A 12,794-nucleotide genomic window follows, 5' to 3' on the forward strand; every position below is an offset into this window, starting at 1 on the left:
GTATGTTTCTCTCTATATAAAACACTTGTAGATATATATAAATATATACATTACCTATATATGTATGCCTGTACCTACATACACACATATGCATACCTATAACATACCCCCACATATACACACATATGCATATATGTAGGCTCCCGGGCTCCCCCTCTATATTCTAGGCCCTCACCTGGTGACCCTCTGAGGCTGATGTCCCTGCCACCACTGGCCTCCTGGCTTCTGTCAGCCCCCATCACTCCCGCCTCACCTGTGGCTGCTCAGCTCAGGGCCACAGGTGTTGGAATGATAGTAGCATGTGGTCCAACTCAGTCACTCCAGACCTTGGAGACACCCCACAGTGGTGCTTCTTGGGTGCTGGGAATTAACAGGTGCTCTCCTTTCTCCCCCAGGCAGGGCAGGGGCAGAGGAAGGCTGGAGGAAGGCTTGTTCCACCTGGGCCAGGCTGGGCCCCATGCCTCCGAGACCTTCTGACACTCCTCCCTGAGATGCACCTCTTAGTGCATCTTCTCTCCATTCCCTCAAATACATGCAGGCCCCCATGCAAGCCTGTAGGTGTCTGGATTCAAACTCAGCGTCTGCTGGCTCTTTTCCAGGGGAGTTTATTGACCCCCATTTCAAGGGTGCATGGAAACCATACCTAGTGGATCTGGAGAGGACGGAGACAAGAATGAAGTTGCCTGGCACAACATGGTGGTGGGTCAGCGGGGGTGGCACCGTTGTCCTCGTGTTCTGGCTGAAGAACCAGACGTGAGTGAAAGTGCCCCAGTCACCCAGCTGTGGACGTGGGGAGTCCACCACCTGCCTCCAGGCTGCCTTGAAGACCGTGGGTGCTTCTGAGCGTGGCTTCCTGGAGCACTGCAGAGCTGTGAGCTTTCCAGGCCCAGAGCTCTTGGGCAATGCCGGTCCTCTCAGAGGTGAAACCAGGAATGCAAGGCTCCGAGCCTGCAGCGCTCAGGCACCCACGGCACCAGGGACCAGAGAGACCATGCGGCGAGCCAGCCCCAGGAGACGAGGGGGCCCTGGCCGGCTGCGGGCACATGCGCCACCCCAAGGGCAGCTGCCTCTCTGTCCCGGCCCGCAGGCCCACCTGGATTGGGGGCCCAAAGTTACCAGACCTGCTGATGCCTGAAGGGAAGCCAGGCATTGGGGGGTTTAGGTAAGATTCCCCAAGGTCAGCAGCTCATTCAAATAATGTGTATGCGCATGCACATACTGTGCTGGCTAAAAACAACACAGAAGCACTTATGTTAGAAAAATCTTGCTGCAAGCCACCACTTTGCTGACTCTATAACTCATTTCATAATTTAATGAAGGCATTTTGGTTAAAATTGTTTTTGTTTTTTTTTAGGGATGAATCTAACAAACCTACCTCAGCTACCCCAGACTCCTTACAAGCAGCTTCAGGCTTCCAATCAGGGAAACTGAAGCAAAAGTCACCTGAGTCGTTAACTGAGAAGGAGTGGGGCTGAGGGGTGCATTTTGTCCGCCCCAGAGGCAGCACCCCACCCTCACACAGTGAGCTCTTAGGTGGGGCCAGTCAGGAGCTCTGCTTCCTCCCCCGGAACTGAGAGCTCAGAGCCTGTGAGATCCCAGGGAAGCCCGTGAACTTGTGTTGGTCAAGTGCCTACCTAGTACCTGGGACAGAGGGGACTCCGTAAGTGGTTGACACAGAGCCTGTGGCACAGTCTGTGGGGCCCCGTGCAAAATGAAAATGTGGAGTCTCTTCTTCACATGGTGTCAAGAATTTCAATACAGCAACTTCAGAGCATTAAGCCCAGCCAGGACATTTCCATGCACTGAGCCCAGTGTGGCTGCGCTGGTCATACACCCTTGCAGCCTGCCCCGGAAGGATCACTGTCATGATTAACTACCAGAGCTAACGTATGTGGAGCACTGTGTGCTGGGCACCATTCTAGTGCTTGTCCTGTTTTTATGTAATTCTCAAAGCGGATTAGCTAGTATTCCCATTTAACAGGTAAGAAAAATGAAGCCCAGAGAGGTTAAATCACTTGTTCAAAATGACACAGCAGGAGAATGACAGAGTTGTACTTGACCCAGGAGAGCTCCTGAAGCCCTGTCGCCATCACCACTGTTCTCTTTTGCCCTTGAACAGGGAGCTCAGCCTGACGTGAGGTGGAGAGTGCCCAGAGACCCCCTGGTCCAGGCCCAGAGCTCAGGACCTAGAATCTGACTCCCACGGCCGGCCAGACAGGCCCAGGCCCAGGCGGCAGGAAGGGTCAGCCCCGACATGCCGCCAGTACTGAGCCGCGCTGAAGTCTTGGACCTGAAGAGAAAGGAAGGAGGGTTCAAATGAGGACAGTCCTTCTATTCCCCAGAGCAGAGGCCTCCGCAGAGCCGAAAGCACAGGCTTTATTCTTTAATCCAAACTGTGGATCAGAGCTGATCAGCGCAAGGCGATTACTCCTGTTACAGCTCCGGGCTGACTCAGCACTTTCGGATCCTCCATCCCACTGACATTTAGAGTTTCCAGGGAACGGTGGTGGCGCCTTAGGAGATAAGAGGCTGGCCTGGTTGTTCCTTAGACCAAACCCACGCTCGCCTCTGACGGGGGAGCGTTTTCCTGGCGGCTTCTCCTCCTGGCTTGGAGCAGTGAGCAGTGCCTGTGTGGCCCTGAATTCCTCAAACGATCTCATGAATTTAAGACTTTAAATTGTAAGAGAGAGGATGAGGTATCAACAATATTCATGTTAAAAATGTGAAAATGGAAACTTTTAATTAAAATTGTTAAAAACAAAAGAAAAATGTGTCCCGAGGTTAATGGTTCACTCAGAGTAATGATTTCATTTCTTGTTCATGAAATACGAATGATGACCAGGGCTGTTAGGGTGCTGCCAGCGATAACAACAGCTAACGTATATTAAGCCCTTACAATGTCCCAGGCTCTACACTAAATGCTTTACACCAATTATCTCCTCATACATACCTGCTTGATGTAGATGCGATTCTACTGTCCAAACCACTTACACCTTTTTTCAAGTCACACTGAATTATAGCTGAAGCAATTTACATGCACTTAATCTCCTTAATTGAATGCTTATGGTTGGATAATGTAACCAAGGTGTAGATGCCTGTAATTCATTGAGCTCCTCTGCTCCAGTTGGACCTTGCCTGTTCTAAGAGGAGGGAGTGTAGCCAGTGGGAAGAGAAGACAGGGTTGGGGGGTGGCAAACGGGAAGAGGAGGCTGACCAGCTGGCAGGGACCCCCCATATGCCCTTGCCACATCTCCTGCCACTCCCCCTTTACCCAGCTCCAGCCACACTGTCTTCTTTTCCTGCTGTGTTCCTTAAATTCTCTCTGCGTCGCAGGGCCTTTGCAAGTGCTGTTCCCTTTGCCTGACGACTGTTTTCCTCCCTTTGCAAAGGTAATGCCCACTCACCCTTCAGACCCTCAGCCTGGACCCTGGAGACCCTGGATCCTCATCAGGCTGTGCAGCTTTCCTCCACAATGCCTGGCAAAACTACAGTTTGACAAGTTTTAGGGTCTTATTTGTTAATGCTTATCATTCATTAGACTCTTGACACCTTGAGGACAGAGACTGCTCCAGTCTTATTTATTATTTATTATTGTGTCCTTACCACTTAACACATGGTATGGATCTGACAAATACTTGTTGAAGGAATCATTAAATAGGAAGGTGAGTTCAGGTAGCAGGTGGATGTAGGTAATAAATTCATTCTGAGCTAGACCCTAGGGCAGATATGGGGGAAGGGGTTAGGGTGTGGGGGCCTTAGCCAGGACACTGGGTACAGATTCATCGTGAACCAGACCCTAGGGCAGATATGGGGGAAGGGGTTAGGGTGTGGGGGCCTTAGCCAGGACACTGGGTACAGATTCATCGTGAACCAGACCCTAGGGCAGATATGGGGGAAGGGGTTAGGGTGTGGGGGCCTTAGCCAGGACACTGGGTACAGATTCATCGTGAACCAGACCCTAGGGCAGATATGGGGGAAGGGGTTAGGGTGTGGGGGCCTTAGCCAGGACACTGGGTACAGATTCATCGTGAACCAGACCCTAGGGCAGATATGGGGGAAGGGGTTAGGGTGTGGGGGCCTTAGCCAGGACACTGGGTACAGATTCATCGTGAACCAGACCCTAGGGCAGATATGGGGGAAGGGGTTAGGGTGTGGGGGCCTTAGCCAGGACACTGGGTACAGATTCATCGTGAACCAGACCCTAGGGCAGATATGGGGGAAGGGGTTAGGGTGTGGGGGCCTTAGCCAGGACACTGGGTACAGATTCATCGTGAACCAGACCCTAGGGCAGATATGGGGGAAGGGGTTAGGGTGTGGGGGCCTTAGCCAGGATACGGGGTACAGATTCATTCTGAGCCAGACCCTAGGGCAGACCTGGGGGAAGGGATTACGGTGTGGTGGCCTTAGCCAGGACATTGGGTACAGAGATTCACACATCGGCTACATTGCAGGTCAGTGGTAGGGTAGCACACGGAGTCTATTCTTTCAGGGGGGTGTGGGGCTTACTCTTGCATGGCCTGGATTTGAAGCTAGGAGAGGAGAAAAGCTGACCTTTGGGTGTTAGACCACCCCAGGCTGCTGCCAGGTAGGTGACAGGTACACTGCTAGTGGCTGTGCCCTGGAGATCTTTATCAGGAGTTGGCAGATATTCTCTGTAAAGTAAGTAGCGTAGCCTTTGCAAGCCGCACGGTCTCTGTTGCAGCTACTTGCCTTTGCCACCATAATACAAAGCAGCTATTAACAATGCAGCAATGAATGAGCAGGACTGTGTTCCAGTGAAACTTTATTTATGGACATTGATACTTGAATTTTACACCATTTCATGTGTCACAAAGTATTTTCCTTCTTTCAGTCTTTCCCCCCATCATATAAAAACGTAAAAACCATTCTTAGTTTGCAGGCTGTACAAAAACAGGTGGCCTGTTGGATTTGACTCAACTCGCAGGCTGTGGTTTACTGACCTCTGGTCTACACACTCCTGGTCCAAACCGCAGGGCCCTTTCTCTGCCATTTCACAGAAAGGCAGCCAGGCTCAGGTCCTCACCCTGACCTTTACTCCTTGTGTGAAGAAGGGAATGTCACTTCAGCTCTCAGGGGCCAGACGCCAGCAATAGTTGGGCGGTGTTGGTGTCTGGTATCATGTTGGGGGTCTCTGCAGGCAGTGGGGGCTCCATGGGGTCTGTCTTCTCATTCTTTAGGAGAGTCTCTAATTTATACTCAGAATTAGCTCTCAGCCTCCTATTCATTCATTTTTCCCACTAGCCAAACTATGAAAGATTATGGGGAATCCATACATGATTTGTCATCACAAAATAGGATTTGACACCCATCGAGGCTGTGCAGTAAGATTCAGAGTGGGGCAAGGGACACGGGAGGTATTACTTCCCGTTGTGTGGGGGCGAAAATTACAGATCACAGCTGATTTAGAAAACAGAAAACCAAACCAACCTGTTTTCTCATAGCCTTGTTCTTGTAAATGACCCCAGTGTATGCTCAAACTGGCAAACTGGATCTGCCCTGGACTCTGTCCCCTCTCCCCGCGGTTATCACGGACATCTGCACATTTTCCCCAGGGTCACGCTACCTCCCCCACTTCTTCTGTTTCGTACTTTATCCTCTCTGATGGGCCACATCTGACCTCCTAAAATCATCTCCCTGCCTTCAGACACTCCCTACATTTTAGGCTATGATTTTTTTTTTCATAAAGGAAAATCATCATATCACATCGCTTACCTGATAGAAATTCCTTAATGGCTTGGGATAATGAGGAAGCTTTGGAGGTGGCTGGTGGCGCTAGTTGCATGACATGAATGTGCTTGATGTCCCTGAACTGTATATTTATAAATGGTTAAAGTGGTAAATGTTGTGGTATGTATAGTTTACTACAATACAAAATTCTTTAACGGATCCCCATTGGTCACAGAATACCCTGTAAGGCTTACAGGGACCTCAAAGAACCTCACCTCCCCTGCCATGTAAATTTCATTCTCCACTCACTGATCTTAACCTTCGCCAACTTGCCATTCCCAGTTACACCTGCTTGTCTCCATTTCATATGCCTGACGCTTATTTTATTTTTCCCTCTTCCATACTTTTCGAGCAAGCTCAACCTTTAAGATCCAGGTCAATAAGGAATATGGTCACCTCTTCCGTCAACTTTTGCCCTGCATTTCACTTTTTTCTTGCATTTAGAACTAAATGATTCGTTGTTGAATGATAATATCAAACACTAGATGAGAGGGAAAAAGGACTGTTCATAAGCTATGTATCCGGTTAAAAGAACCACAGTATAATAAATGCCTGTATGGCCACCACTCCGTCTAACAAACGATGCTGTCCACCTTTGTGGTCTTCATCTTCTGCCCGTCTCTCCCCAGACCCCTCCCTCCCTTCAGACTTGAATCCTACCAGGAATTTTATGTTTGTCATCCTATTTATTTTCTTTAGTTTGACCGTGCTTATTTGTTTTCCTGAATAATATATTATCTAGTTGTACATGATTTTATACAAATGAAATCATACTGTATATTCTCTGGACTTGCACTTTGTCCCTCAAAATGACATTTGGGAGAGTCATCCACTCTCACACTTTCTGGTAATTCATTGATTTTCACTGCTGTATACTTTTCCATCAGGTGAATGAAGCACATTAAAAAAGATTCCTGCTGGCTATGGGCATCTCAGTCATTTCCAGGTTTTGCTATTAAAAAGTGTGTGGATTTGGCCAACTCTGTACAGGTCTCTTGGTGTAATTGCAAGATTCTCCAGGGTGTCCACCCAGAAGTGGAAATGCTGGGGCAGACTTACACTATCTTCAACTCTACTCAATGATGCCAAATTGCTATCTGTGTGCTCTTAGCAAATTACCCTCTCACCCAGCATTGGTTGGGAGAAGTGATTGCCCCACTTCCTTGACTCATTTTGATTGTCAGACTTTAATTTTTTGCTAATTTGACAGATACGAAATGACATGTCATTTTACTTTGCCCTGGTGTCTAGAGAGGTTGAGTTGCTTTTGGTATGCTAATTGTTCATTTTTCCTTTTCTATTGAATAGAATCTATTTGGCCCATTATTCTATGAGTTGTTTGTTCTTACTGATTTATAGTTTGTTGCATATGTTGAAAAGTAATTCATTGTCAATTTTATACGTGCAGACACATCTTCCCAGTTTCAGCTCGTCTTTACACTCTCTATGGTTTCTTTTGATAAATTGAATCTCTTAAGTTTAATGCAGACAATTTTGTCTTTTTTGCCCTTTATTATATATGCTTCTTGTGTCTCATTTAATAAATCCTTTCCTAGCTTGAGGCCGTAAAGTCACTTTTCCATGTCATCTTTTAAATTTTCTGTAGTTTTACTTGTAATCTTATAGTCTCTAAGACTTTTGGAGCTGATTCTTGTATATAATGTGACATAGGATTCCCAGTTACAATATTTTTATATGTGGATGAGAATTATCCTAGAATTATTCATTGACCATCTACCCTTTCCCCCAATCAGTTATAAGGTTTTCATAGATGGAGATTCTGCTTCTGGGCTCTCCCTTCAGTTCCAAAGTCCACCCCTGTCCCCATGCCACACTGCCTTCATCCCTAGAACTTCATACCAAGTCTACATACCTGGTAAGATAAGTTGTATCACCAGTTATTCATCTGGAATGTCTTGGCTATTTCCATTTCTTTGCTTTTACACTTAGATTTTATAATCAGCTTGTCAAGTTCCACCCCCAAAAATGATTTGAATGTCATGATTTGGATCATATGATTCTTAATCATTGCTCTCATAGTGTTGTATATGATGCATATAAATTCATTTATGCTTATTTATTCACAGTATCTCCTTTTATTCTTAAATTTTTTCATAGTGCCTGATATAGAGCAAGTTTCTTGGGTGAATGAATGAATGAATGAACGAAGTCCTTTATTCAGCTGAGATCACTCTTATATAAAATCCCCAATTTATAGCATGGTTAAGTTGTTCATCTTTTGAAAGGATCTTTCATTCCATAAAAGACATGAGAAAGAATTGTCTGTCATTATTCCCATACCTACTATGTGCAGTGAATTGTGCTGAGAGAAGGGGACAAAGACCCAACTTGGAATCCTGCAAGAAGTCAAGCACCCTTAGTGCTTTGACAATAGGATACAATGTTCAAAACACTGGATCTGTAGTCATCTTCTCAGGGATGTGCAGAGGTGTAGGCCACACTTCTCTAGCCTGGGGGTGGGTAGGAACACTGGATTAAGTCGGACTCACAGGGAATTCTCCTTGCACAAGATACCTCTCCTTCAATAAAAAGTTTCCTAAGCAAATTGCAAAGGGCTACAGCCGAGTCCGTTTCCAAGGTCTGTTTGCTGAATGATGCATTCTTACAGCAACCCTAAAGGTGAGCTGTGAGGTCAGCTTCTCCAGGGAATGGACTCTGGGATTAAATTTGCCATGCAGGATATTCATTAGGGGTGTCATTGGGAGTCTATGATCCTGGTCAGGATGGTCCCTGCCCTTCTTGCTTAGCTCATCCGTTGGCATGGAGAGTCATAGCTTATAGGTCAAGAGAACTCTTGTGTCCCCTGGAAGAAATTTTCTTCCTTTGGGACCCAGGACCACAAACTCTGCAAAGCACAGAGTGGTAGGGATGAGAAATGTGCATTCCCAAGGTGGCCACTGGTTAATTCACAAAGAGTTCATTCTTAACATAAAAGACATCCAGAGAAGGCAGCCCAAGTCTGGAAAACATGTTTCATGAAGTCATTAGGGGTCTTGGATTGTTTTGTCAACTTTTGCTCTACCAATCTTTGAAGATTATTTTTATCTTCAAGTTCAAGGAAGGCTGCTCATATATACATTCTAGGCAGGCAGAAAATAAGAGTCTTGAAGATGTCCACCCTCAAGCTGTCTGTTCCTTCTCTTAAGGAGCTTTTTAGGAAGTCCAACTCCCAAATATTACACTTATATCCTATTAGCCACCCATACTTGTAAAGGAGACTGGAGAACATGGTATTGTACTAGGCATATTGTTGCTAGGAGAAAAATCAGGGTTCTGTTACGAGAATGAATAGAGTGGTAGTTGGGTAAGCAACTAGAGAATTCTGCCACACCTTCCCTGACCAATCCAATGCTGCTGCTCCACACCTCTTGGCTTTATCATGCTAACCTATGTTTTATTTTTAATAGGAAACATCACTGTCTGAAATGATCACTTCTTATTGTCTTGTCCATTTGCCTAGAAGCTGCCTGAGGGTGAGACTTTGCCTGTTTTCTCTGCATCTGCCCCTGTTGTATCTGCATTTCCTGTTGAGATCTTAGAGCACATTTGTTCTCATATCAAGGAGAGTCAGTGGTGGCAATAGACCATGAAACAATTCATTCATTCATTCAGCTACTAACTTATTCTACAATTATTATTTAAGTTCCATCTGTGTGTTAGACTCTATATTAAACACTGGGAGAGTTTAACTGTAAGACATAGACTCCCAAGGGAGATTACTGTGTAAACAGAGAAGTTAAACTGTGTAAAACTTCAATAAAGTCATGCATAGAAGCTGTAGAAGCCTAGAAGGGGAAATGATCCCCTGACTGGAGAAAGGTCTTCTTAGGTGAAACATTCTAGTCAGGACATGCAAGGTAAGTGGGAGTTCACCAGATGAGCAGGGTGTTAGGGTCAGGCTTCCCCTTCCCCAACAGGCTAAAGAAATGCAAGATGTGGCCAGATCAAGACAAGCAGCCTAGAGAGGCCCATTTCCTTTCTCCTGTGGGGTTTTTCCATAATGCATGTAAGACCACAGGCACTAGGAAGGCTGGGAAAGAGAGAGCAAAGGCTTCCCCGGGGTCTCTGAGGATTGCCTGGGAAGGAGGAGAGAGGGTGACAGAGCTAGGAGAAGGCACTCAGGGGATAGGCTGTCTCAAAAGTCATTATGTGCTTTTATGTAAATTCTCAATTATAATGATTCTAATGGCTTTAATAAGTCTGCAGTTTGGAGCTATGATGTTCTAATGTGTCAGCTGTCATATGCCTCAGTGAAATACTCTTTTTCTTTTTCCCTTGGAAACCCAGTATTAAGAGGGCCCTTGCTGTGGTAAATTCTGCTAATTTCTCCCCCAACCAGGGTTGAGACCTCTTACTGAATTTAAGCCGGACTCATCCCCCAGGGTGGAGCTCACAGCCCACGACACCCAAGGCTGTGTCCCTGAGACTCTGCCAGTGTCACACCCTAAATGTCAGCAGCAGAGAGAATGTTCCAAGGGGAATAAGTTACTGTGTTAGATGCAGCTCAACAGATTTGGATTCAAATCCTGCCTCTGTCTCATAGTAGGAGAGAACTGCAAGCAAGCCAGGTCCCTCCTCTGTGCCTCAATTTCTCATGTGTAAAATGGGGATGATAACATCCACCTCACAGTGTTGGAGGAATAGACAATCCCACGTGTGTAAAAGTCCCTACTGGCCATATAATGGGCTTTTCCCATTATAGCCAAACTCATTTTTGCAGATGAGAAAGAAAGGGTAAACTTGTACAATGTCACCTTGCTACAAAATCGCTAACACAGTGAGACAGCAAGATGTGGTCCAAGAAAGAGAGGAAGAGCTGTTTCTGCAGCCAGGAAACGGGCTCACCAGTTATCGCGGGCGTGGCCCTGAGAAAGGACTCCCTGGCCTTTTCTCTTGCTTTCCCATTGCTGGCAGTTCTTCCTCTAGATCCTTCATGGTAAACTCCGCTCAATTTACTCTGGTCTCTGCTCAAAAGGGGACTTCCCTGGAGAGGATCCCCCTAATACTTCTTTCAGAAGCCCCTGCATCACTCTCTGGCCCCTGGGCCTGCCTTGCCATCCTGACTGTGGCCATTTCACATACTGACTCGTAAATTCATGTACTGTCTGCCTCCCCCAGTTCAGATGCAGACCCTTCAAGAACGGTCTTACTCTGCTGTACCTCCGCATCTTAGAACAGCCCCTGGCACAGACCAGCACATAACGCATATGTGTTGTGTAGAGTTTGAATGAATGTTTCTTAATTTCCTTAAGCTTCTGATTGTTCCCGGGAATGGAAGCACCTCCCTCCTAGGGTTATGTGGAGAGAGCTTATATTAAATGGCTAGCATGGGAAACAGCATGGCATGTGGGAGCATGTCAGTCAATAGGTAGGATTACAATAATTAGGCCCCTCTAGCCCCCTGTGGCTGGGACAGGCCCTCAGAGCAGCCCCTGCTGCTAAAAGCCTTTGTCAATGGAGGAAGATTTGGGTCAGTCTTTCCCAAATCTGCCTGCAGATCAGAATCGCCTGGGAAGCCTTGAAAAAACACAGCTGTCCAGGCCCTGCTGTGCTCATTCTGTCCTAGATCTCTGGCTTGGGCTCAGGAATCTGCATATTTTAACTATTGGTGTGGTCATGACATTTCCCAGTTAGGAGTTAGGAAGGAGTTAGAGACAGACAGCATTGCGTCAACGTTTCAGGTAAGGTCATTTCATTATTATAAGGAATAAACACTTCCTAAACCAGGTGAGGGCTACATATAAAAAGCCCAATTGTGAGCACAGTAACAAGTGAGCAAAGAACATAAAACAGAGAGAACTTGCTGGCAAGGAGCCAGCAGCTTGGTCAGATGGAGAACCTACACCAGGCACGCCCATGGCCTGGCAGGTGCACCTCTGTGGGTGAAGCCAACAAGCAGGATGTGATAATTACATTGCTTCCTTTAAATCCTGATGCTGTTGGGTAGCAGGTAGGCAGTGAATTCCTGCGAGACTGTTTGCATTTCTGAATGTTTAATCTTTTAATTATGACTCTCTCAGAGTTTTTATAGTGTAATGCTAATAAGCAAACACATGGCCTCTTTCTTGAACTTAATTTTGTGCATAGAGTGTTTACACAACTGTGAATCCCCACAGTGAAAATACTGGGGTCGGCAGTAAAAACCATTGGGTAAACAAATTGAAGTCATTCCATGTTTACAATAAAATAAGTGTATAAATAAGTAACCAGGCGATATTTTCTTAGTAATTATCAAAGTCCGTGCTGTTGCTTTTAGTCAATGTGACATTTAAATTTGATTACAATTGAATTAAAAGTTCTGTTCCTCAGTTGGTTTGGCCATGTTTTAAGTGCTCAGTGGCCGCAAGGGGCAGGTGGCTTATGGACAAAGAGAGCACATTTCTGTCATTACAGAAGCCTCTACTGAAGAGTGCTGGTATAAAAGTTCTAGAAGTGTGTTAATTTTAAGCAGCTTACAGCTAGTGAATGGAAATCTGCAACCATGTGCCCAGTGAGTAGTAGAGACTAAAAGAGGCCACAGCACAAAACAAAGGTATTTCATTAAGAAAACAGTCCCAGATCACATTTTTTGTAATTATTTATTTTTTTATTATCTTAGGTATTTAAGAAGAGGCTCTTGATTGTTGATAGGAGAACACAATCGATACATTAAACAGATAATAAAAGGAAATGTGACTTTGGACAGATGTTTGAAAGGTTTCCCCCAAAGAGTGACTTTGCCTGTGTGGAGACCAGTAAGGCAGGAGGACCCTGAATGTCCACCGCCTCCCTCATGAGGACAGGTGTAACGTCCCAGGGCTTCGTGGAGTGAAGGCAGAATGGGGAGCACCCAGTTTGGAGTTGGTATCTGCACTTCTATTTCCTAAAAAAGAAAATCACATTAATCTGAGAGGACTAGCTACCCGAACTCACACTTTTTCTTTACTTTCTATAGGAAAGACAAGCTGGGTTAGACAGGGGCGGGTACCTACACATTTAAACCTTCGAATTGTGCCTCAAGACGACCTGGCTGTGTGACATTGATT

At 46.0% G+C, this 12,794-nt stretch overlaps 1 long non-coding RNA gene across 12 annotated transcripts in view; it reads left to right on the top strand.

The window, feature by feature from the left end:
• LOC108384557 (uncharacterized) overlaps nt 1–12,794 on the top strand; it is a 57,430-nt gene that overhangs the window by 19,553 nt on the left and 25,083 nt on the right. For 6 of the 12 annotated variants that reach the window (XR_012128548.1, XR_012128549.1, XR_012128546.1 and 3 more), the window contains one exon: nt 1,355–2,762. The exons of 1 other annotated variant lie outside the window; for it this stretch is intronic. This is a non-coding gene — a long non-coding RNA (uncharacterized lncRNA). Of the gene's footprint in view, nt 1–395; nt 1,163–1,354; nt 2,763–12,794 lie in introns of those variants that run through there. 5 more of the 12 variants (XR_005061965.2, XR_005061967.2, XR_012128547.1 and 2 more) reach the window with 4 other exon arrangements.

The sequence above is a fragment of the Manis javanica genome, chromosome 2, assembly GCF_040802235.1.
Source record: "Manis javanica isolate MJ-LG chromosome 2, MJ_LKY, whole genome shotgun sequence".
NCBI lineage: Eukaryota > Metazoa > Chordata > Mammalia > Pholidota > Manidae > Manis > Manis javanica.